The following is a 25,320-nucleotide window of genomic DNA, read 5'->3' as shown; positions in this document are numbered from 1 at the left end:
CGTCCTGGCCAGCGGCGCCGCCGTCTCTTCTCCGCGTCCAGCCGCCGCTGGACATCTTCTTCCCGGAGCCTGGAGTCTTCTGGCCTCTTCCGCGGCCACCGGAGCTCTTCAGCGCTCTTCCGCGTGCCCTCCGTCTTCGGCTCCCGCCCGGCGTCTCCTTTCGCGCTCCTCCGCGCGCCCAACCTCTTCAGCTCCCGCCCGGCGTCTGACGTCAGACGCCGGGGGCGGGGCTTATGACGTGGCCAGCGCCGATTGGCTCGCCGCGCCCGTCTCCGATTGGCCGCCGCTCCGGGAACCGCGATTGGCTCCCGGAGGGTGCCAACATTTGAACGCCTCCGCAGCCTCCGGTCCGGTGCAGGGAAAAGAATAATCCCTGCACCGGACACCCGCCGCTCCTGCCCACTGACAGGCGCTGGGGACAGACAAGCATCCCCAGCGCTGTCCACCCTCACGCTCTGCAGGGGACACAGATCCCCTGCACACTGTTGTGGTGATGTGCCCTGGGACACAGAGCACATCTCCACAGTAGCAATTCATTTAAAATTGAATATTTAAGATACATTATCTTTTGATACAGAGATGATAGATAACAGGTTTTGACATAATATTTTAATTTCTCTTTGTATTGTTATTAATATATTAGGGACAATATTTGTATAATACTGTAGTTATTTGTATCTGATTATATAAAATAAATGTATAACACTGTTTATACTATATTATTAGGAAATTTGCAGCACCATTGCCCCCCTGACACTGTACCGTGTCCTGCGCACGGTTTGGGCAGCCACGATGTGATCTGACCCAGGGAATGCACCCTCTTAAATCACGAGGTGTTAGCGCCTTATGCCTCAGTGACGTCACTTGTAAATGATTATGCTGCATCCTCATTGGATATCGGTTCACCCGACAAAAAAAATGGCCGACTTCCAGAGAGATCTTTCGCTGTAACATATAATAAATTTTCCCCTGTGTATATAGCGGACAATCTGAAAATACATCATCCTAGAATAAGGGCTACAGAGAATGAAGCTGAAGATTTGCACAGGGAGAGGTCCCTGGGAGGACACAAGATGACATCATATGGGAACATCCATCAGTGGGACACATACAGTATAAAATGAAAATGCTGTAGAGACTCATTAATAATGAGAATAGAAGCGACTTCTGTGTGTGGTCCGATGTTATTATACCACTGGCAGAAACAGATTGTTTATAATCAATCAGCGACAATTGCAGAATCAATGTTCTCTGCGTGCAGGAAATCTGTACAAATACAGAATATATTATGTCTGGAAGAACATGTGAAATATAATATTTCAGGAGGAGATTCTGGCCTAGGAGACTGGTGAATTCTTCCATCCCTAGCAGGCAAAGTCTTTTCTCCGAGAAATACATATTTCTTATTCACTGCTATAAACCAAGTGCCGCTGAGACAGCACCAGGGCCAGGGTACTGAAGATGGTGTGGGGAAATACGTGAGGCATGGCCATGCACTGCAGGGTAAAAAATTATAGAAAGCACTAGCTGGCACTCAGAAGCTGGCTTGGACCCCCACTGGGCCCCTCCAAGTGGTATAAGACTGGGAAAATAGTACCCCCTCCATCACCCCTCTATATACCAGAATACCTGCCACTTGGTCTCATTGTGCAAGTCACCTATTGCGTCACTGGACCAAACATTTCTGCGGCAGTAGAATGTGCTTGAGAAATGCTACCTCAAAGCCGATTGGTTGCTATGGGCAACTTCTTCACTGGTACACTTCTCCGCAATTTTCCCTGCTTGATACATCAACCCCTATCTGGCACATTTGTAAAGGTTCACCGGTGGTCAGGGAAACATTAACTGCTGCAGGGCATTATACGTCCATTCAGGGGTGGAAAGTGAAAGAATATTGTCCTGGCAGATGTCAGGATTATAACACCATAGACTGAGGAAGCTGACAAGAAGCTTCTTATTGCTCCATGGGGTTACTGTAGATTCAGTTGTTTAACATTAGTAATTATCCAAATATTCAATATGCGGTAGCCCCATTAAAAATTACTTCAGTGTACAGTTTACAGGGTGCCATGGTGCACTGGTCAACTGAGGCCTACCACGGCATACCCTATCCTTTAGTAGGAAAAGCTTCCTCTGCTCTCTGTGTACTAATTCTCCTCTTCACATTAATCAATATGCTGCAATAATCAATATGCTTCACATTAATCAATATGCTGCAATATCCCAACTTCAATCATGGCACATCCAATAGACCCACCTCCTGCAAAAGTGACCCCGCACGGCTGAGCACCGTTGGTGGGACAGCTGACTTCCTCCACTGTAAATGTGTCCTTTCACGTTACAACGCTGCCCTTTCACTTACCAAGCAAATATTCTCCACTTCTCTATCATCCACTTCTGACCCCCATTGTTTTTGTCACCTTCAGATAATAGTTCAGACCACATGCGCCGTCTCCTCCCTCACAGCCCGCAAAACCAGCTTCAAAGTCAAAATTGCTTTCATCGGACAAGATATTTGTTCATAAATATCAATTAAAATAAATGACTTTGTGTCTTCGTATGTTATAGACTCAGCAAACTCTATCAATCATTTGCAGCAGGTGTTATAAGCCAACTAATAAATACGTGTCAGAGTATGTGAAGGCACACATTCATTCTTTCAGATATTTCTTCATGCCATATCCCGTACACTCCACCCACTTTCTCCTACACTCCCCAATACACCGTACTTCCTTAAACCTCTTTCCACTGGGATATTTCCATGCCATCCTCCCTTCATCTCACAAATCATAAAGAGAATTTCTCTTCACCCAGTGTATCACTGTGACTATTGCCCTATTTCTCCTGCACAACCTTCCATTGCTATTTCCAGTTGTAGTCCCATAAGACTCAGTTCTTGACCCTCTGCTTTACCCACTGTAGACATCTTTCCTTGATAAACAAATCCACTGAAATGGCCTATAGTTTATCCTGATGATACCAACCTACATCTCTCCCCCTGACCCCTTCCCTTTTGAGTATATCCAACTGTCTCCTTGCTATCTCTTTATGGACATCTTAAAGCTACTTAAAGCTCAACCAGATACACCTTCTTCTAGAGCCCCACCTGACTCAATTTTCCCGCGGCCATGTTGTCACACTTGACTTCACCCTCATCTTTTATCCAATCTTTCTCCCAGTCCTGTCACATCCACCTTTGAAAAATTGCAAGAATATGCCCTTCTCTTATCCAATAGGCTACCAAAATCCTTATCCATTCTCACATCATCTCCCACCCTGACTACTGCCACCTCCTACAGGAGTGGCATGAGGGTTGGGTTGACAGGGCCACCGCCTAGAGCACTGTAGCCTGAAAGAGCGCAGCCACAATCACCATCATCCTCATCTTCTTCTCTTCTCATTGAATGTTGGGCATGATGACATTACTCCACCTGATGTCATCACATCCAACATTCATGAGGAGTAACTACCATGGGATCTAGAACCACCTGCAGGACCTGCCTTCTCCCTGTTTCCAGATCACACTGCCAGACAGACCCTTTGCTGTGCATGCTGAGAGATCTGGACCGGAGACATTCGGCGTATAGGAGCAGGAGAGCACTGCATGGCAAAAGTAGGCAGCTGAAGTCCAGAGCGACAGATTCAGCAGAGGGTGTGGAATGGATGAGAGTAAGTGCAAGTGCCGTGGGGAGAGGCGATGGGGAGTGGCAGCTGCTGTACAGGAGGAACACAATCTAGCAAAAGTTTACTGTCCCCAATATCTTGTGTATCGATGGACCCCACAGGCAACAGGACCACACAGTGAAGGGGGCGGTTCCGAGTACCCATAACCCCCCAACAGACATAGACATTGGGCATAACATTTGATACCCCAGGCTGCACCTATAACAAATACTTATAGTCAGTATTCCTGATTGTGATCTACTGTATCACCATGTTCCAAATAGGAATGTGTTGAAGTATAAAACTGAAGGATCTCAATTAATGTTTCCTACCCATGTATGCCAAAAGACAGTCATTATGTTCCTTCTATTCCTCCCCCACCTGTTCCCAAAACCTTCATATTGTTTATGTAGTGATGACCACTTACTGGCAACCCTTACTGGGAGCTGAACTGGAGAACATGTCCTGGCATCCTATCTCATGAAAGCTCTGAATATGAAATATTGGAGAAGACAGTCAGGGGGAAATGTTACAATGAAGTCTGATCATGATGAAGAAAGAACCAGTGAACTAAGTAAGACTTTGAAATGTGCATTTGGAAATCAGGTTATCGGAGTTTGATGAAGGAAGTATGGGAACTGTTGCCAGGATCGGAGCTGAAGGGTAACCAGGAGATAGCTGTTATATATCCCCTGCATCACTACTGTGCTACGTAGCTCTAATACCTGGATTATACAACTATGTCCAGGATGATAACGGCAAAATGTCCAATGTTTGCGGCTATAGCCACAAACATCGGGAATATTGCACAGTCGTCTAATGTATTAGCCACCACAAACTAGATTTTTTTGGGATACTTTCGGCTCTAAAGTAGATCGCCTGAGAAAAAGTCGGATCCAGATGTTTTACCTGTGTTAAGCATACAGATGGAGCCATCTTTATCTTGGCCTATAATAGGGTTACTGAGCCAGGGCAGACTTAATCCCCTGCTGTAATGACTTAATCCCATGATGTATTGTTATCTCTGTATTGTATTGCAGCTGAGAACAATAGATGAAGGCCTTATGCTAATAAACCATGGTGTGCCTAGGCGCAGCAGAGAAGCCAAGATGATCGTGGCTCCATCTGTACAACTCGGCCAATGTATTGGAGTCCGATATTGCAAGTCGGACACAAAACAGCTCTAAAACTCTTAAAGATTTTTTTTGGCCGAGATGATTATGAAAATGTTGGAAATCAATTACTGTATAAGTAAACTATTAAAGCACATTTCAACGAAATAAACACCGTACAATACATTTTGACACTAAAAAAACAACAACAGATTTTGATCTGTAAAAATGCTCCACATACTGCATATGTAATTTTTGCATTATTTTCCCGGGGAAATGTGTGTTAGAGGCATATAAATGTACTTAGTCGCACAAGCAGATCCAGCAGAATCCAATGATATGCGGCATGCCTATATTCTGTGTGTAATTGCAAGTGCATCTGCACAAAATGTAACATAATTTAGGATGTAAAACTGTAACATAATTTAGGATGAGGATAGATGCAATTATACACAGAATATAGGCATACTACATATCATTGGATTCAGATGGAACTGTTTGTGCGACTTAGTGTATTTATATATGCCTCTAACACACATTTCCTGGGGAAAATAATGTTCAAATGACATGAACAGGACGTGGAGTTTTTGGAAATTACACACAGAATCGGTGCCGTAACTAGGCATTTTAGCGCTGTGCGCAAGAAACGGCATTGGTGCCCCCCCTTATGTAAAAACAGGGGGAATGTGCGCCGTAGTCGCGTGCAAAAAATATAGGGGCGTGGCTTCATGGGGAAGGGGTATGGCCACAAAATATACCAATTCATACTGCGGTGCACAATAGTCTCCATTATTAAAATTACGCCACACAGTAGCGCCACTACACCAGGTAGAGCCCCTTTTACACATTACGGTAGACAGCATCCCTTTTTACACATTATGGCAACCAGTTCCCCTTTTTACACATTACAGCAGCCAGTTCCCCTTTTTACACATTACGGCAGACAGCATTCCCTTTTTACACATTACGGCAGCCAGTCCCCTTTTTACACATTACAGCAGCCAGTTCCCCTTTTTACACATTACGGCAGACAGCATCCCCTTTTTACACATTACGGCAGCCAGTCCCCTTTGTACACATTACGGCAGACAGCGTCCCCCTTTTTACACATTATGGCAGACAGCGTCGCCTTTTTACACATTACGGCAGACAGCGCCCCCCTTTTTACACATTACGGCAGTCAGAGTCTCCTTTTTACACAGTATGGCAGACAGCGTCCCCCTTTTTACACATTACGGCAGACAGCGTCCCCCTTTTTACACATTATGGCAGACAGCGTCCCCTTTTTACACAGTACGGCAGACAGCATCCCCCTTTTTACACATTACAGCAGACAGTGTCCCCTTTTTACACAGTATGGCAGACAGCGTCCCCTTTTTACACATTACGGCAGACAGCGTCCCCCTTTTACACATTACGGCAGACAGCGTCCCCTTTTTACACAGTACAGTAGACAGCATCCCCCTTTTTACACAGTACGGCAGACAGAATAGAAAGATAGAGAGATAGATAGACAGAGATAGATAGATAGATAGATAGATAGATAGATAGATAGATAGATAGATAGATAGATAGATAGATAGACAGATACAGTAGTACTTACCATCTCTCCCCGCTGGCTCAGGCAGTCATTATGTTCCTTCTATTCCTCCCCCACCTGTTCCCAAAACCTTCATATTGTTTATGTAGTGATGACCACTTACTGGCAACCCTTACTGGGAGCTGAACTGGAGAACATGTCCTGGCATCCTATCTCATGAAAGCTCTGAATATGAAATATTGGAGAAGACAGTCAGGGGGAAATGTTACAATGAAGTCTGATCATGATGAAGAAAGAACCAGTGAACTAAGTAAGACTTTGAAATGTGCATTTGGAAATCAGGTTATCGGAGTTTGATGAAGGAAGTATGGGAACTGTTGCCAGGATCGGAGCTGAAGGGTAACCAGGAGATAGCTGTTATATATCCCCTGCATCACTACTGTGCTACGTAGCTCTAATACCTGGATTATACAACTATGTCCAGGATGATAACGGCAAAATGTCCAATGTTTGCGGCTATAGCCACAAACATCGGGAATATTGCACAGTCGTCTAATGTATTAGCCACCACAAACTAGATTTTTTTGGGATACTTTCGGCTCTAAAGTAGATCGCCCGAGAAAAAGTCGGATCCAGATGTTTTACCTGTGTTAAGCATACAGATGGAGCCATCTTTATCTTGGCCTATAATAGGGTTACTGAGCCAGGGCAGTCAGACTTAATCCCCTGCTGTAATGACTTAATCCCATGATGTATTGTTCTCTCGGTATTGTATTGCAGCTGAGAACAATAGATGAAGGCCTTATGCTAATAAACCATGGTGTGCCTAGGCGCAGCAGAGAAGCCAAGATGATCGTGGCTCCATCTGTACAACTCGGCCAATGTATTGGAGTCCAATATTGCAAGTCGGACACAAAACAGCTCTAAAACTCTCAAAGAATTTAGAGGTGGGTTTTTTTTGGGCCGAGATGATTATGAAAATGTTGGAAATCAATTACTGTATAAGTAAACTATTAAAGCACATTTCGACGAAATAAACACCGGACAATACATTTTGACACTAAAAAAACAACAACAGATTTTGATCTGTAAAAATGCCCCACATACTGCATATGTAATTTTTGCATTATTTTCCCGGGGAAATGTGTGTTAGAGGCATATAAATGTACTTAGTCGCACAAGCAGATCCAGCAGAATCCAATGATATGCGGCATGCCTATATTCTGTGTGTAATTGCAAGTGCATCTGCACATAATGTAACATAATTTAGGATGAGGATAGATGCAATTATACACAGAATATAGGCATACTACATATCATTGGATTCAGATGGAACTGCTTGTGCGACTTAGTACATTTATATGCCTCTAATACACATTTCCTGGGGAAAATAATGTTCAAATGACATGAACAGGACGTGGAGTTTTTGGAAATTACACACAGAATCGGTGCCGTAACTAGGCATTTTAGCGCTGTGCGCAAGAAACGGCATTGGTGCCCCCCCTTATGTAAAAACGGGGAATGTGCGCTGTAGTCGCGTGCAAAAAATATAGGGGCGTGGCTTCATGGGGAAGTGGTATGGCCACAAAATATACCAATTCATACTGCGGTGCACAATAGTCTCCATTATTAAAATTACGCCACACAGTAGCGCCACTACACCAGGTAGAGCCCCTTTTACACATTACGGTAGACAGCATCCCCTTTTTACACATTACAGCAGCCAGTTCCCCTTTTTACACATTACAGCAGCCAGTTCCCCTTTTTACACATTACGGCAGACAGTCCCCTTTTTACACATTACAGCAGCCAGTTCCCCTTTTTACACATTACGGCAGACAGCATCCCCTTTTTAGACATTACGGCAGCCAGTCCCTTTTTTACACATTACGGCAGACAGCGTCCCCCTTTTTACACATTATGGCAGACAGCGCCCCCCTTTTTACACATTACGGCAGTCAGAGTCCCCTTTTTACACAGTATGGCAGACAGCGTCCCCCTTTTTACACATTACGGCAGACAGCGTCCCCTTTTTACACAGTACGCAGACAGCATCCCCCTTTTTACACATTACAGCAGACAGTGTCCCCTTTTTACACAAAAGAAATGGAAATTACCCTAGGGTAACTGCCTCCCGGCGCTAGATGCGGAGATTCAACACAGCAGCTAAACAAATAGAGGTTGGTCAGACCTCAAAAGTGGAAATACACAAAAAACAACATATGAAGCGCTTGTGGTCACATATGAAATGAGTAGGTCTAAGCAATCCACATTCTAGGAAATTAAAAATTTATTCCAACAAAAAATATATTAAAAAACAAAATATTCCACATTTAGAATATCAATAAAATGCAGTAAGATGTAATAAGATTGCTGCTTAAAGTCCTGCTCCCAAATGGAACTGATAGTCTGAATTAGATAGACTGCGAGTGACCTGTTCCTTTTGAATAGTCCCCTTTTGATCCCAAATGGACCCCAATGCTAGTATACAACCGTGAATAGTTACCACTGATGAACTCAAGGTGTTTAAGCGGTTCAGCGTCCCGCAGAATGGCAGTCCCTTGATGCAAATGTGGATAGATTGCCACGGTTTCGTGGGGATCCCTCTAGCACGGTCCAGGGGTGATGAAATGTGGGGACTTGGTCCAGGTCCTTGTCTCTTCCAATTATAAGTCCACGGGAGTAGAAGCACAAATAGTGAGTAGCAGCTTTTTCAAGGTGAAAAAGTTGCGTGAACGCAACGAAACGCGTTGGTGAGGGTAAGTATAATTCTTTCTTTCTTTCTTTCTTTCTTTCTTTCTTTCTTTCTTTCCATGTGCAAAAAGGGGGACTGTCTGCCGCAATGTGTAAAAAGGGGGAATCTGCCTGCCGTAATGTGTAAAAAGGGGGAATCTGCCTGACGTGATTTGTAAAAAGGGGGAATCTTTGCCGCAATGTGTAGAAAGGGGGAATCTGCCTGACGTAATGTGTAAAAAGGGGGAATCTGCCTGACGTGATGTGTAAAAAGGGGGAATCTGTCTGCCGTGATGTGTAAAAAGGGGACGCTGTCTGCCGCAATGTGTAAAAAGGGGGAATCTGCCTGCCATAATGTGTAAAAAGGGGGACGCTGTCTGCCGTAATGTGTAACAAGGGCACGCTGTCTGCCGTAATGTGTAAAAAGGGGACGCTGTCTGCCGTTATGTGTAAAAAGGGCACGCTGTCTGCCATTATGTGTAAAAAGTGTACGCTGTCTGCCGCTATGTGTAACAAGGGCACACTGTCTGCCGTTATGTGTAAAAAGGGGACGCTGTCTGCCGCTATGTGTAAAAAGGGCACGCTGTCTGCCGTTATGTGTAAAAAGGGGGACGCTGTCTGCCGTAATGTGTAAAAAGGGGACGCTGTCTGCTTTAATGTGTAAAAAGAGGAATGTGTCCGCCGTAAGGTGTAAAAGGGTCTCTACCTAGTGTAGTGGTGCTACTGTGTGGCGTAATTTGAATAATGGAGACTACCGTGCACCGTTTTATGAATTGGTATTATTTTGTGGCCACACCCCTTGCCCACGAAGCCACGCCACTATGTATTTTTCAACGGAGAGTGTGGGGTCTATATAGGGTGTGTGCTGCTTCAATCATGCGACTTTTGGAGACCAATGGGTGACTTTTTCTCACACTGTGGACCTCCTAAACTAAAAAAAAAAATGCATTCTGGTAGGCCTGAAACTGACGCACATTCATTAAAAACTCATTCCGGTTGGTACAAAAATATCAGATGTTTTCTAGTCTAACTACCATGACACCTCAGATCCGATACGCTAAAGCATGGAAATAGCCGCACACCATTACATTGCCCGAGTTCCGATGTGTTGCGATAATTTATCAGCTCCCATTAAATACTGGCCAATAAGTGAAAATTACTGTTTTCACTTACGTTTAGTGATGGTGAATGGTCTCCTGAGTGATTTGAAGGTGAGTGTGAGGAGCATATACTGGATTCTGTAAGGGAAGAGGAGCCAGGGTAGGAGCTGCAATAGAGGAGAGGTAGAATTACAACGACGAGACAGGAAAACTAGGCAGGAAGCAGAAAAGAGGAGAGATATGAGCGGGGAGAGGTAGAGAGAGAGAGAGAGAGAGAGAGAGAGAGAGGAAGACGTCACAATAATCCAAACAAGAGATGATATTTTTAGGAAATACTGTAAATTGAACACGTAATAAGTGTCTAGGAAATAACAATAATAATATTAATCTACTATAGAAAAGTGAAAATGTGTCCTTCTGTCTGTATTTCTATACAAATCCACAGTTTACAAGCGAAGATCGTGAAATTTGACATACAAGCGTATTAATACACGGTGGAGGCAACTAAAAAAATTAGAAATCCCTAGCACCCTTAGGGGTGGGACAGCAGCACAGAGTTTATCAGGAGACAGCATAACTTTGGAATTGCTGGAGCAATGTACTCAGAAATTGGTACACATCTGCCTTACAATCTGGCAACAAACACTGTGGGAGGAAGACAAGACACCCCTAGGGGTGGGACAGCAGCACAGAGAATGTCAGCAGACAGCATAACTCTGGAATGCCTGCAGCAATTTACATCAAACTTGGTACACACCTGACTTATGCCCCTTTCACATCGCACAAATAACCCGGTATCGTCACGGCATATTGCCGTGTCGAAACGGGTCAGTGTGCGATGTGAAAGGTCCTTTGGTGAATTAGCGGGTCGCCTGACCCGGTAATTCAACCCGGTAAAAAAGAAGGGTTATTACCGGGTTGAATACCGGGTCAGGTGCAGTGTGAATGGGAGCCGTTCCGATGCGACACGGCTCCCATTCACAGCATAGGCAGAGGCGGCGTAGGAGATGAGCTCATCTTCCGGCGCCGCCTCCACCCCCGCCCCTGCTGCTGCGCCCCCCGCTGCTATGGCAACCGACCCGGTATATTGCCGGGTCGGAAAGCCAGCAAAGGAGCGCAAATGCCGGATCCCACCCGGTAAGGACACGTTTCTCTTACCGGGTGGGATCCGGCATTTGCGCTCTGAAACCAGCATTACAATCTGGGAACAAACCCTGTGGGCGTTAGACACTCCTAGCACCCCTAGGGGTGGGACAGCAGCACAGAGTATGTCAGCAGACAGAATAACTGTGGAAGGGCTGGAACAATTTACAACAAACTTGGTACACATATGACTTACAGGCTGGGAACAAACACTGTGGAGGAAGACACCCCTAGCACCCCTAGGGGTGAGGCAGCAGCACAGATTTTTTTCAGCAGACAGCATAACTCTTTAATGCTTGGAGCAATTTACACCAAACTTGCTACACAAATGACTTACACTCAGAACAAACACTGTGGGGGTAACACACCACTAGCACCCCTAGTGGTGGGCCAGCAGCACACACTATATCAGGACATGCATGATATGTCAGTGATGACAGGGTTGCATGTGACAGGGGCAGTGACATGATGTGAGGAGGGGAATGCAGGTAGCACAAACCCACACACTGAGAGTTATATAGTGGAAGTAGCACGGTTCCCAGCAGCACAGAGTATATCAGGAGATACATAATGTGCTACGCTATATAATAAACTGTGAAAAAATCGATAATTTCACAGGGGCAGTGACATGATGTGAGGAGGGGAATGGAGGCATTAGGAAGCCACAAACTGAGAGTTGTATAGTGGGAAGAACAGGGTCCCTTGGAGGACCAAAAAGGGGTCTGGCCACTACACAAAGTGTGTCAGGGAAGCAAGATATGCCTGTATATACTAGATCTCCAACCAACGTAAATGAACGAACAACTATCATTCTAATTTACCATCCTCATCCCATAGCAAAGCACGGGTATTCAGCTATCTGCAATGTTATTTATACTGTGTGTTTAATATTTACATTTATTTTGGTAAACAGACATTCTTAAAATCCCGGGCAACGCCGGGTACTCCAGCTAGTAATAAATAGATTTGCATTTACACATCACGGGGCTCATGTAATAGGGCCTGGAATGTCTGCCAATATCGGATGTTTTTTAAAAGTGGAAATCATTTACAAGGCAAAACCATGCCTTGGAAATGATTTCTGCTTTAAAAAAACGACGAAATCAGCCGCATCCTTCTCCTCCGGCAGTTCTCGGACCCTATTACATATGCCCCCATGTATCATTTTATATGTAAACTATTTATATGGTAATAGTATTTACAATGCAATCTAATGATATAGGAAGAAGTTGTTTATGATTCTAAAAACAAGTTAAAGGATTGAAAATGTCACTGGGGGTGATTCAGATCTGATTGCTGGGCTGCTAACTTTGTTGTCCTGCGTTCAGATAGTTGCCACCTCCATGGGGAGTGTAAATTCGCCGAGCAAGTGTGTGATCCCATGTGTACACCGAGCTGCTAAAATCCACTTTGTGTAGTCTCTGCACAGCCCAGGACTTACTCCTCCAGTGCGATGAGGACAGGCTGATCGGGGGCGGAGCTGACGTCACACTCCCTCCCTGAAAACGCTTGGGCACGCCTGCATTTTTCCGGACACTCCCAGTGAACGGTCATTTACCACCCACAAACGGCCTCTTGCTGTCAATCACCTTGCGAACGCCCATGCAAATGGATTTTTCGCACCATCCCATTGTTGACCGGTGATGCCCGTTGTTGTTGTCTGACAACATGCGCAGTCGTGACCTGATCGCCCGCTGTGTGAAAGCGCACAGCAGCAATCAGGTCTGACTCACCCCCCACTGTCTCTTCTATAATGTGCACAGTATATATATATATATTTATTCCATAGCTCCTAACTGTCCCTATTTCAGTGGGACAGTCCCATTTTTCGAACACTGTCCCGCTGTCCCATCCACGGGCCGCAGAATCCCGAGAGAGCATTACATCGTAGCAGAGCAGCAGGTGAAGGCTAAATAGATGCTGTGCACATGGCACACAGCATCTAACTAGTAGCAGGAGGTGAGTCTGGGGGCTGCCCAGCCAATCGGGGAGCACCCCTATGGTAACGAAACAAGGCACCTGCTGTGAGGCCACGCCCCCATTTGTCGAGGCCATGTCCAATCCAGCCAAGGGCATCCCTATTTCTAAATGCCAGATGCTAGGAGGTATGTATGCTCTATGGTTAGATATACACTAGATATCTGTGTCTCAAATTCTGTGGTATGATATGATTAATGGTTATTTCTCTAACGTCCTAAGTGGATGCTGGGGACTCCGTAAGGACCATGGGGAATAGCGGCTCCGCAGGAGACTGGGCACATCTAAAGAAAGCTTTAGGACTATCTGGTGTGCACTGGCTCCTCCCCCTATGACCCTCCTCCAAGCCTCAGTTAGATCTCTGTGCCCGAACGAGAAGGGTGCACACTAGGGGCTCTCCTGAGCTTCTTAGTGAAAGTTTTAGTTTAGGTTTTTTATTTTCAGTGAGACCTGCTGGCAACAGGCTCACTGCATCGAGGGACTAAGGGGAGAAGAAGCGAACTCACCTGCGTGCAGAGTGGATTGGGCTTCTTAGGCTACTGGACATTAGCTCCAGAGGGACGATCACAGGCCCAGCTTGGATGGGTCCCAGAGCCGCGCCGCCGGCCCCCTTACAGAGCCAGAAGGCAGAAGAGGTCCGGAAAATCGGCGGCAGAAGACGTCCTGTCTTCAACAAGGTAGCGCACAGCACTGCAGCTGTGCGCCATTGCTCTCAGCACACTTCACACTTCGGTCACTGAGGGTGCAGGGCGCTGGGGGGGGGGCGCCCTGAGACGCAATAAAAACACCTTGGATGGCAAAAAATGCATCACATATAGCTCCTGGGCTATATGGATGCATTTAACCCCTGCCAGAATACATAGAAAAACGGGTGATAAGGCCGCCGATAAGGGGGCGGAGCCTATCTCCTCAGCACACTGGCGCCATTTTCCCTCACAGCTCCGTTGGAGGGAAGCTCCCTGGCTCTCCCCTGCAGTCACTACACTACAGAAAGGGTTAAAAAAGAGAGGGGGGCACTAATTAGGCGCAGTATTAACTATACAGCAGCTATAAGGGGAAAAACACTTATATAAGGTTATCCCTGTATATATATAGCGCTCTGGTGTGTGCTGGCAAACTCTCCCTCTGTCTCCCCAAAGGGCTAGTGGGGTCCTGTCCTCTATCAGAGCATTCCCTGTGTGTGTGCTGTATGTCGGTACTTTTGTGTCGACATGTATGAGGAGAAAAATTGCCTGTAATAGTGATGTCACCCCCTAGGGGGTCGACACCTGAGTGGATGAACTGTTGGAAGGAATTATGTGACATTGTCAGCTCTGTATAAAAGACAGTGGTTGACATGAGACAGCCGGCTACTCAGCTTGTGCCTGTCCAGACGTCTCATAGGCCGTCAGGGGCTCTAAAGCGCCCGTTACCTCAGATGGCAGATATAGACGCCGACACGGATACTGACTCCAGTGTCGACGGTGAAGAGACGAATGTGACTTCCAGTAGGGCCACACATTACATGATTGAGGCAATGAAAAATGTTTTACACATTTCTGATAATACGAGTACCACCAAAAAAAGGGGTATTATGTTCGGTGAGGAAAAACTACCTGTAGTTTTCCTGAATCTGAGAAATTAAATGAGGTGTGTGATGATGCGTGGGTTTCCCCCGATAACAAGAAAAAATGTTATTGGCATTATATCCTTTCCCGCCAGAGGTTAGGGTGCGTTGGGAAACACCCCCTAGGGTGGATAAAGCGCTCACACGCTTGTAAGGGCTCTACCTTCGCCTGAGATGGCCGCCCTTAAGGATCCTGCTGATAGAAAGCAGGAGGGTATCCTAAAAGGTATTTACACACATACTGGTGTTATACTGCGACCAGCAATCGCCTCAGCCTGGATGTGCAGTGCTGGGTTGGCGTGGTCGGATTCCCTGACTGAAAATATTGATACCCTAGATAGGGACAGTATATTTTTGCCTATAGAGCATTTAAAAGATGCATTTCTATATATGCGTGATGCACAGCGGAATATTTGCCGACTGGCATCAAGTCTAAGCGCGTTGTCCATTTCTAACAGTAGAGGGTTATGGACACGTCAGTGGTCAGGTGATGCGTATTCCAAACGGCATTTGGAAGTATTGCTTTATTAAGGGGAGGAGTTATTTGGGGTCGGTCTTTCAGACCTGGTGGCCACGGCAACAGCTGGGAATTCCACGTTTGTACCCCAGGTCGCCTCTCAACATGAGAAGACGCCGTATTATCAGGTGCAGTATTTTCGTGGACAAGCGGGCAAAAGGTTCCTCATTTCTGCCCCGTGACAGAGGGAGAGGAAAAAGGCTGCAGAAATCAGCCAGTTCCCAGGAACAGAAACCCTCTCCCGCCTCTGCCAAGCCCTCAGTATACGCTGGGGCTTTACAAGCAGAATCAGGCACGGTGGGGGGCCCGTCTCAATGAATTTCAGCGCGCAGTGGGCTCACTCGCAAGTAGACCCCTGGATCCTTCAGGTGATATTTCAGGGGTACAAATTAGAATTCGAGACGTCTCCCCCTCGCCGTTTCCTAAAGTCGGCTTTACCGATGTCTCCTTCTGACAGGGAGACAGTTTTGGAAGCCATTCACAAGCTGTATTCCCAGCAGGTGATAATCAAGATACCCCTCCTGCAACAGGGAACGGGGTATTATTTCACACTGTTGTGGTACCGAAGCCGGACGGCTCGGTGAGACCGATTCTAAATCTAAAATCTTTGAACACTTACATACAGAGGTTCAAATTCAAGATTGAGTCACTCAGAGCAGTGATTGCGAACCTGGAAGAAGGGGACTACATGATGTCTCGGGACATCAAGGATGCTTACCTTCATGTCAAAATTTACCCTTCTCACCAAGGGTACCTCAGGTTTATGGTACAGAACTGTCACTATCAGTTCAGACGCTGCCGTATGGATGGTCCACGGCACCCCGGGTCTTTACCAAGGTAATGGCCGAAATGATGATATTCCTTCGAAGGAAGTGAATTTTAGTTATCCCTTACTTGGACAATTCCCTGATAAGGGTAAGATCCAGGGAACAGTTGGAGGTCGGTGTAGCACTATCTCAGGTAGTGTTGCAGCAGCACGATTGGATTCTCAATATTCCAAAATCGCACCTGGTTCCGACGACGTGTCTTCTGTTCCTAGGGATGATCCTGGACACAGTCCAGAAAAAGGTGTTTCTCCCGGAGGAGAAAGCCAGGGAGTTATCCAAGCTAGTCAGGAACCTCCTAAAACCGAGCCAAGTCTCAGTGCATCAATGCACAAGGGTTCTGGGTAAAATGGTGGCTTCCTACGAAGCAATCCCATTCGTCAGATTCCACGCAAGAACTTTCCAGTGGGACCTGCTGGACAAATGGTCCGGGTCGCATCTTCAGATGCATCAGCGGATAACCCTGTCACCAAGGACAAGGGTGTCCCTCCTGTGGTGGTTGCAGAGTGCTCATCTTCTAGAGGGCCGCAGATTAGGCATTCAGGACTGGGTCCTGGTGACCACGGATGCCAGCCTGCGAGGCTGGGGAGCAGTCACACAGGGAAGGAATATCCAGGGCTTATGGTCAAGCCTGGAGACATCACTTCACATAAATATCCTGAAGCTAAGGGACATTTACAATGCTCTAAGCTTAGCAAGACCTCTGCTTCAAGGTCAGCCGGTGTTGATCCAGTCGGACAACATCACGGCAGTCACCCACGTAAACAGACAGGGTGGCACAAGAAGCAGGAGGGCAATGGCAGAAGCTGCAAGGATTCTTCGCTGGGCGGAAAATCATGTGATAGCACTGTCAGCAGTATTCATTCCGGGAGTGGACAACTGGGAAGCAGACTTCCTCAGCACGACCTCCACCCGGGAGAGTGGGGACTTCACCCAGAAGTCTTCCACATGATTAAAAACTCGACAGGTATTGCGCCAGGTCCAGGGACCCTCAGGCAATAAGCTGTAGACGCTCTGGTAACACCGTGGGTGTACCAGTCAGGGTATGTGTTCCCTCCTCTGCCTCTCATACCCAAGGTACTGAGATTGATAAGATGGAGAGGAGTAAGCTCTATATTCGTGGTTCCGGATTGGCCAAGAAGGACTTGGTAACCGGAACTTCAAGAGATGCTCACGGAGGATCCGTGGCCTCTACCTCTAAGAAGGGACCTGCTCCAGCAAGGACCCTGTCTGTTCCAAGACTTACCGCGGCTGCGTTTGACGGCATGGCGGTTGAACGCCGGATCCTGAAGGAAAAAAGGCATTCCGGATGAAGTCATCCCTATCCTGATCAAAGCCAGGAAGGATGTAACCGCAAAAACATTATCACCGCAATTGGCGAAAATATGTTGCGTGGTGCGAGGCCAGTAAGGCCCGACGGAGGAAATTCAACTGGGTCGATTCCTACATTTCCTGCAAACAGGAGTGTCTATGGGCCTGAAATTGGGGTCCATTAAGGTTCAAATTTCGGCCCTGTCAATTTTCTTCCAAAAAGAACTAGCTTCAGTCCCTGAAGTTCAGACGTTTGTAAAAGGGGTACTGCATATACAGCCTCCTTTTGTGCCTCCAGTGGCACTTTGGGATCTCAATGTAGTTTTGGGTTCCAAAAGTCACATTGGTTTGAACCACTTAAATCTGTGGAGTTAAAATATCTCACATGAAAAGTGGTCATGCTGTTGGCCCTGGCCTGGGCCAGGCGCGTGTCAGAATTGGCTGCTTTATCCTGAAAAAGCCCTTATCTGATTTTCCATTCGGACAGGGCGGAATTGAGGACTCGTCCTCAGTTTCTCCCCAAGGTGGTTTCAGCGTTTCACCTGAACCAACCTATTGGTGGTGCCTGCGGCTACTAGGGACTTGGAGGCCTCCAAGTTGCTAGACGTTGTCAGTGCCCTGAAAATATATGTTTCCAGGACGGCTGGAGTCAGGAAATCTGACTCGCTGTTTATCCTGTATGCACCCAACAAGCTGGGTGCTCCTGCTTCTAAGCAGACTATTGCTCGTTGGATTTGTAGTACAATTCAGCTTGCACATTCTGTGGCAGGCCTGCCACAGCCAAAAATCTGTAAATGCCCACTCCACAAGGAAGGTGGGCTCATCTTGGGCGGCTGCCCGAGGGGTCTCGGCTTTACAACTTTGCCGAGCAGCTACTTGGTCAGGAGCAAATACGTTTGTAAAATTCTACAAAATTGATATCCTGGCTGAGGAGGACCTGGAGTTCTCTCATTTGGTGCTGCAGAGTCATCCGCAATCTCCCGCCCGTTTGAGAGCTTTGGTATAATCCCCATGGTCCTTACGGAGTCCCCAGCATCCACTTAGGACGTTAGAGAAAATAAGAATTTACTTACCGATAATTCTATTTCTCATAGTCCGTAGTGGATGCTGGGCGCCCATCCCAAGTGCGGATTGTCTGCAATACTTGTACATAGTTATTGTTACAAAAATCGGGTTATTATTGTTGTGAGCCATCTTTCAGAGGCTCCTCTGTTATCATGCTGTTAACTGGGTTCAGATCACAGGTTATACGGTGTGATTGGTGTGGCTGGTATGAGTCTTACCCGGGATTCAAAATCCTTCCTTATTGTGTACGCTCGTCCGGGCACAGTATCCTAACTGAGGCTTGGAGGAGGGTCATAGGGGGAGGAGCCAGTGCACACCAGATAGTCCTAAAGCTTTCTTTAGATGTGCCCAGTCTCCTGCGGAGCCGCTATTCCCCATGGTCCTTACGGAGTCCCCAGCATCCACTACGGACTATGAGAAATAGAATTATCGGTAAGTAAATTCTTATTTTCTGGCTATGTTATATTATTCACTTTTATATCATAGATCGGATGTGATCAAATGACAATTTCTCAAGTCACTTTTTGCAATATAACTGATGATTGTTTCTGGAAATGACTATGGGGGTAATTCAGACTGGATCGCTGCAGCGGCAGGGATCGCAGTCTGAATTTCTTTGTGGAGTGCGTGTGCGCACCCCGGGAGCCCAGTGAGATGCTAAAAGCATCACTGGCTGCAATCGCCTCCGCCTGTCTGACAGGCAGAGGCGGTCGCGGGGCGAGAGGGGGCGTGCCAACGGCATTAGAACACTGATGGCGGGGAGCGGTTCCGGACAACGGAGGCGTGTCTGGACCGTTGGGGGGGCGAGCCACGCTGGCTGCGTGAAGTCTTTTCCCTTTTTTTGGTGTTGTTTTCTCCGTACAGTGACCAGGATTCCCAATTGGTTGGAAGGAACTTTGTCTCTCTCCACTTTATCACTCTCCACAGCTTAGTACATCTGCCCCTGTGTTTTTAATCATAATCACATATAGTGAAAAAACCTCGGTTTCACTCCAGCCTCACACAGTAATATGGTTATAATAACTGGATAATAAAAGCGTGTTGTTGTTTTTTTTTTGTTTTTTTACCCTAGTCGTTTAATTGATCGGACAGCACTGGTCTGCCCATTCGTGTTTCAGCACAAAGTGTGAGCTCTAGTGGTCAGATCAGCCATATACTGTACAGTAAGATGAAACCATAAGCTTGGAGGGTTATGCAGTATCAAAATCTGTTGCAACTAATAATAGCCAAATAGTGTCTTACATGTATCCTGTAGAAAATCATTGGAGATGTGCTGTATTGAGCAGAGAGACTGAGAAAGTCACTAGTCCCAGCACTATCCAGGCTCCCATTTTTCTTCTGCAATGAAAAGCACCGTTAAAGAGCTTCCTGACTGACTGACTGACTGACTGACTGACTGACTGACTGACTAACTGACTAGCTCTGGCTTGGAGATCAGGTTACAGTCTCCTTATGAAAATGCATGAGAGCTGAAACGCAGCTGAGAGATTTGACAGGGAATAGACTTAACAGCGATTAAAAAAATAAATAGACAATTTTCAGGGAGTTTTACTGCAGGATTTAAATGACTGTTTTATAGGCCCAAAAATGTATGATTTTGACAAATTACTGCTTATTAAATTTCACCTATCATCTTGCAGTAGAAGCTAATATACACCTTTACAGTCCCAACATTTTTGCAAACTGCAGTTTTTCATGATATATTTAAGTCTCAGTTCTACAGGGGCTCTGCCGGGTCCCCCAAACAAGACCAGGTACGCCGTTTAGATTGCCATTGTCGTGTCGCACCCGGGAATTGGATACGGGTCCTTCCCAGGTGCAACGCGGCATTGGACCTGTGCAGTGTGAACAGGGGGGCGGGGACAGAGGCTGCATCAGGGGCAGGTGCAGAGGCGGCGCTGGAGACGAGATCATCTCCATGCCACCTCTCCCTAGTCTGTGAATGGGCAACGGGTCGCTTCGACCCGGGTAATCCGTTCACACTGCACCTGACCTGGTAATGGGGGTCATTCCGAGTTGATCGCTAGCTGTCGTTGTTCGCAGCGCAGCGATCAGGCTAAAAATCGGCACTGCGCACACGCGACGTACTTTCACAAAAGCCGATGCAGTTTTACACAAGCTTGAGCGATGCTTTTCAGTCGCACTGCTGATCGGTGAGTGATTGACAGGAAGTGGGTGTTTCTGGGAGGTAACTGACCATTTTCGGGGAGTGTGTGTAAAAACGCAGGCGTGCCAGATACAAACGCAGGAGTGGCTGGGGAAACGTAGACGTGGCTGGGTGAATGCAGGGCGTTTGTGACGTCAAAACAGGAACTAAATAGTTTGAAGTGATCGCAAGGTAGGAGTAGGTCTGCAGCTACTCAGAAACTGCACAATCTTTATTTGTAGCAGCGCTGCGATCCTGTCGTTCGCACTTCTGCTAAGCTAAAATACACTCCCAGAGGGCGGCGGCGGCATAGTGTTTGCACTGCTGCTAAAAGCAGCTAGCGAGCGAACAACTCGGAATGAGGGCCAATAACCCGGGAATAACCCTTCTTTTTTCCCAGGTTGAATTACCGGGTCAGGCGACCCGGGAATTCGGCAGTGACCTGTTTACACCTCACAGCGCCCCATGTCGACGCAGCAAAATACAGGGTCAATACCGTGTTATTTGTGCAGTGTGAACGGGGTATTAGCTATCTGTTTATTGCTGAGGCAGCCGTGTATCTCTTTTAATCGTTCAATAAATAACTAATAATGTTTTATTATTTTAACAATAAATAATGGTGATAAGTGATTTCCTATTTCCACTATAAGTGATGACAGAAAATAGTCCCTATTGACATATATTAGTAAATAGCCCTCTTGGTATCATTAGTTTTCTTCTTGTGATATCAGACTATGGGGAACATTTACTAAGCAATGATAAGAGCGGAGAAGTGAGCCAGTGGAGAAGTTGCCCCATCAACCAATCAGCAGCTCTGTATCATTTTCTAGTATGCAAATTATAGATGTTACTTCAGTGCTGATTGGTTGTCATGGGCAACTTCTCCACTGGCTCACTTCTCCGCTCTTATCACTGCTTAGTAAATGTCTGCCAAAGCTTGCAACAACATTCTCACTTTTGAATACGTTTAAGGCGTCTATTCAATTATTGTGCTTAACATTAACTATACCCTTTAAGCTAGCTTATCAACTAAAAATAACGACACGGACACAACTGCGTTGGATTAAATGGTCATTGAATTTATTAATTGGAATGACCTCACTCGTAGTGGGTGGCCAGGAAAACGCTACCACTAACCAGCTCTAGTCACGATCTTACAAAATGGCGGCGACTAAACGCCCCAACTGTCATGGGTGCGACTGAAACGCCCCATCTATATATATCAGCATAACCTGTGTTGCGAAGGTCTCACCACCCCTTCCTATAGCAGAGTGAGGACGCTCCCCAAGGAGGCGCCCTTCGTCCCCCCACAAGGGCAGGACACACTCGCCGTCCTTCAAAAGGGGTAAGTGCCCCACAACACCACTTATGCTACAAGTGACCGCTGGCCAGTAGCGCCTTCCCGCCCACTAAGTCTGAAAGAAAGATAATCGTAAGCCAAATTGAAAAGGGGCAAATTAGTGAGCCAATAGGGTGGGTGGGTGGGTGGGTGGGCTTCCAGACGACAAGAGGAAGCACTCTGGAAGTTTCTACCCTACATGAACTAAACACCTCCCCTACACTCACCGATAGGCTGGCCCTACCCAATTATCACTCACCCAAAACTCTGATCTGCCTAGCAACAATTTGACCTTCTTTAACCAATCACAAAATTGCCAGACTCTTATACAGATATCGTGCCCAGTCAGGCACTCTCCTTATCTAAGGCGTCTATTCAATTATTGTGCTTAACATTAACTATACCCTTTAAGCTAGCTTATCAACTAAAAATAACGACACGGACACAACTGCGTTGGATTAAATGGTCATTGAATTTATTAATTGGAATGACCTCACTCGTAGTGGGTGGCCAGGAAAACGCTACCACTAACCAGCTCTAGTCACGATCTTACAAAATGGCGGCGACTAAACGCCCCAACTGTCATGGGTGCGACTGAAACGCCCCATCTATATATATCAGCATAACCTGTGTTGCGAAGGTCTCACCACCCCTTCCTATAGCAGAGTGAGGACGCTCCCCAAGGAGGCGCCCTTCGCCCCCCCACAAGGGCAGGACACACTCGCCGTCCTTCAAAAGGGGTAAGTGCCCCACAACACCACTTATGCTACAAGTGACCGCTGGCCAGTAGCGCCTTCCCGCCACCGCCAGTTTCAGAGAAACGCAGCCCGCCACCCAACACGAAATTAAATCCAACCAGAAACCAAATACCTATCTACGCAAATCCTATCCCTACCTACAAAGATAACAAACTACTCCAGACAAGAGAACAGCGCCCTCAGAAAAACTCCAATCCCAAGATGGGAGAAATGCACCCCATCCTTCCTAAAATAAAAGGGGCTCTGGAGCACCAATAGCGGATGTCTAACGGCCAAACCACCAGCGGACAACACAAACTTTGATACAGCAAAGTTAATCTTCTTCCTAGCCCTGTCTAGCGCTGTGACGTTCCGTGATCCCTTCCAGACAAACCTAGGAATAATGTCAGACCAAACCAAGCGTACACCAGGCCAAAGCAAGCTAAGTTCCCCCAAATCCGCCTGAATCCTAAGTATAAGATCTATACCTTTTAGGTGACCTACATCGTTACCGCCCAGGTGCAGCAGCAGCCATTGGGGACGCCCCCAACGCTGTTCGTATTGCAACAACCGCTCCAAAAGTCCAGACCATCTGAGCCCTCTCACACCTAACCATCGCACTCTGCGACCACCTAACAACTCAGACGACCTATCAGCAAGGGGATGCCGCTCGGCCCAAAACACGTAAGAATGGCCAACTACCCAAATCTGTTCGTTGGAATCAGTGGACGCTGAAAAAGAAAAAGTAACCTAGCTGTCAGGCCGCGCCCATAAAACAGGTAATTAGAACCGTTAGACCGAACCGAACAGTTAGTAACATAAAAACCCAAGTGAAGGAGAAAACTTAAAAAACCTCCCGTGGACCTGGAGTGTCAGCCAATTGTAATTTAGGCCCCCTCGGAGGAAAAATTTAAAAAATTCCTTCACACCTCCAATTCCGGAACGCTAATCATTCCAAAATTGGCAGGTAAACAACGTTTTTGGGTTAGCGCAAATAGCGCAACATTACACCTTATCCAATCTAACATAAGACTTAAACGCTGCCGACTTCCAACGTCCCATTTCCTGAATGGCTGACGGTGGAAGTCCGCGTGCTGCAGCGCAAGTTGCCGCACCGATGCGAAAGGAATGCGTCCCATATTCCGCGCTATTAAGCCCAAGGGCGACCAAACAGCGCTTCAACACAGCAGCAAACTGAAACCGAGTGAGAGGCAATGCATCCCCGTGCAGCAGAACTTGAGCCCCACCTTTGGGTCGTAAAGGTAAATAAATTTTTGCATGCAGCACCGGGCACAAATCTGTATCCTCGTGCGCCTTCAAAGTCACCCAACGCCCTCGACCCAACTGGTCGGTCTTGGAACGAGGCAACCTAAACATGGCGACACCTTCCTTGAGTACCAGGTCCCTGAAAAGCATGCCTGTATCAGTGGACCTTTTATTAGCGGCTACCAGCTCGCCAACTCGAAAGGCCCCAAAAAACGCAAATGAAAATGCTGCACGGAAAAGGGACGCCTCAAAAGCAGAATCAGTCACTGCCGGCAGAATCGCCATGAGCTCGCGCAACAAATGGGTGTCAATAGGCCTGCGCGTATCCGGCTGGGCTGGACTTAACTTCGCCCAACCCCTGAGCGCCTTGGACAAAGTGAAAGACCTGGTGGGGTCCGTCCCCCGCTGCAACCGGGCATGGAACGAAATCCCCGCCAACGCCGCGCACATGGACGCCTTGGACCTACCACTCTGGTAACACTCCCAAACAAAGGCCAACAAAAGATCCTCCTCTGACTTACCCCCGGCCCCGCACCTAACCTGATGCGCCTGCCAGTCACGCCAAGCCGCAGCGTATGCCCGGCGGGTCGAAGGGGCCAATGAGTTCAGTGCCAAGCCATCTACGCCAGTTCTATAATCTGCCAGACAGAAGTTGGACAAGTCAAACCTAGGGCCTCCGCCCTGGGGGCCAACCTGCGAAACCTGGGAAAATCGAAACGCGACAGCGCATCCGCGATGTCGTTCTCGACCCCAGGCACGTGCCTCGCCGTGAAATTGATGTTAAAATGGAGACACTGTAACACCAAAAATCTCAACAGCCGCAAAGCCTGCGGCGATGATGCACGTTGGTTGTTCACCGCATGTACCACCCCCAAATTGTCGCACCAAAAGACAATCGTCCGGTTCGCCAACTTAGGGGCCCACAACTCCACTGCCACCGCTATAGGGAACAGTTCCAATAAGAGTAGGTTAGCCGTAAAGCCACGCGATACCCAAGACTGGGGCCAGGCCGAAACACACCACTCGCCCTGGAAAAAAGCACCGAAACCCGTAGCACCGGCAGCATCTGTAAACAGTTCCAGGGAAGAATTGGCGACGGGCCGGAGAGGCCACAGCAATTCCGAATTAAAAGTTACCAAAAAGGTCGACCAAGTTCTAAGGTCGTCCTTAATTTCCCGAGACAGACAAATGGTGTGGTGCGGCCCAGTCGCTCCCGCTGTGGCCCTCTCAAGTTTGCGGCA

Source organism: Pseudophryne corroboree, chromosome 4 (genome assembly GCF_028390025.1).
Source record: "Pseudophryne corroboree isolate aPseCor3 chromosome 4, aPseCor3.hap2, whole genome shotgun sequence".
NCBI lineage: Eukaryota > Metazoa > Chordata > Amphibia > Anura > Myobatrachidae > Pseudophryne > Pseudophryne corroboree.
Note: the sequence above shows the minus strand (reverse complement) of the source record.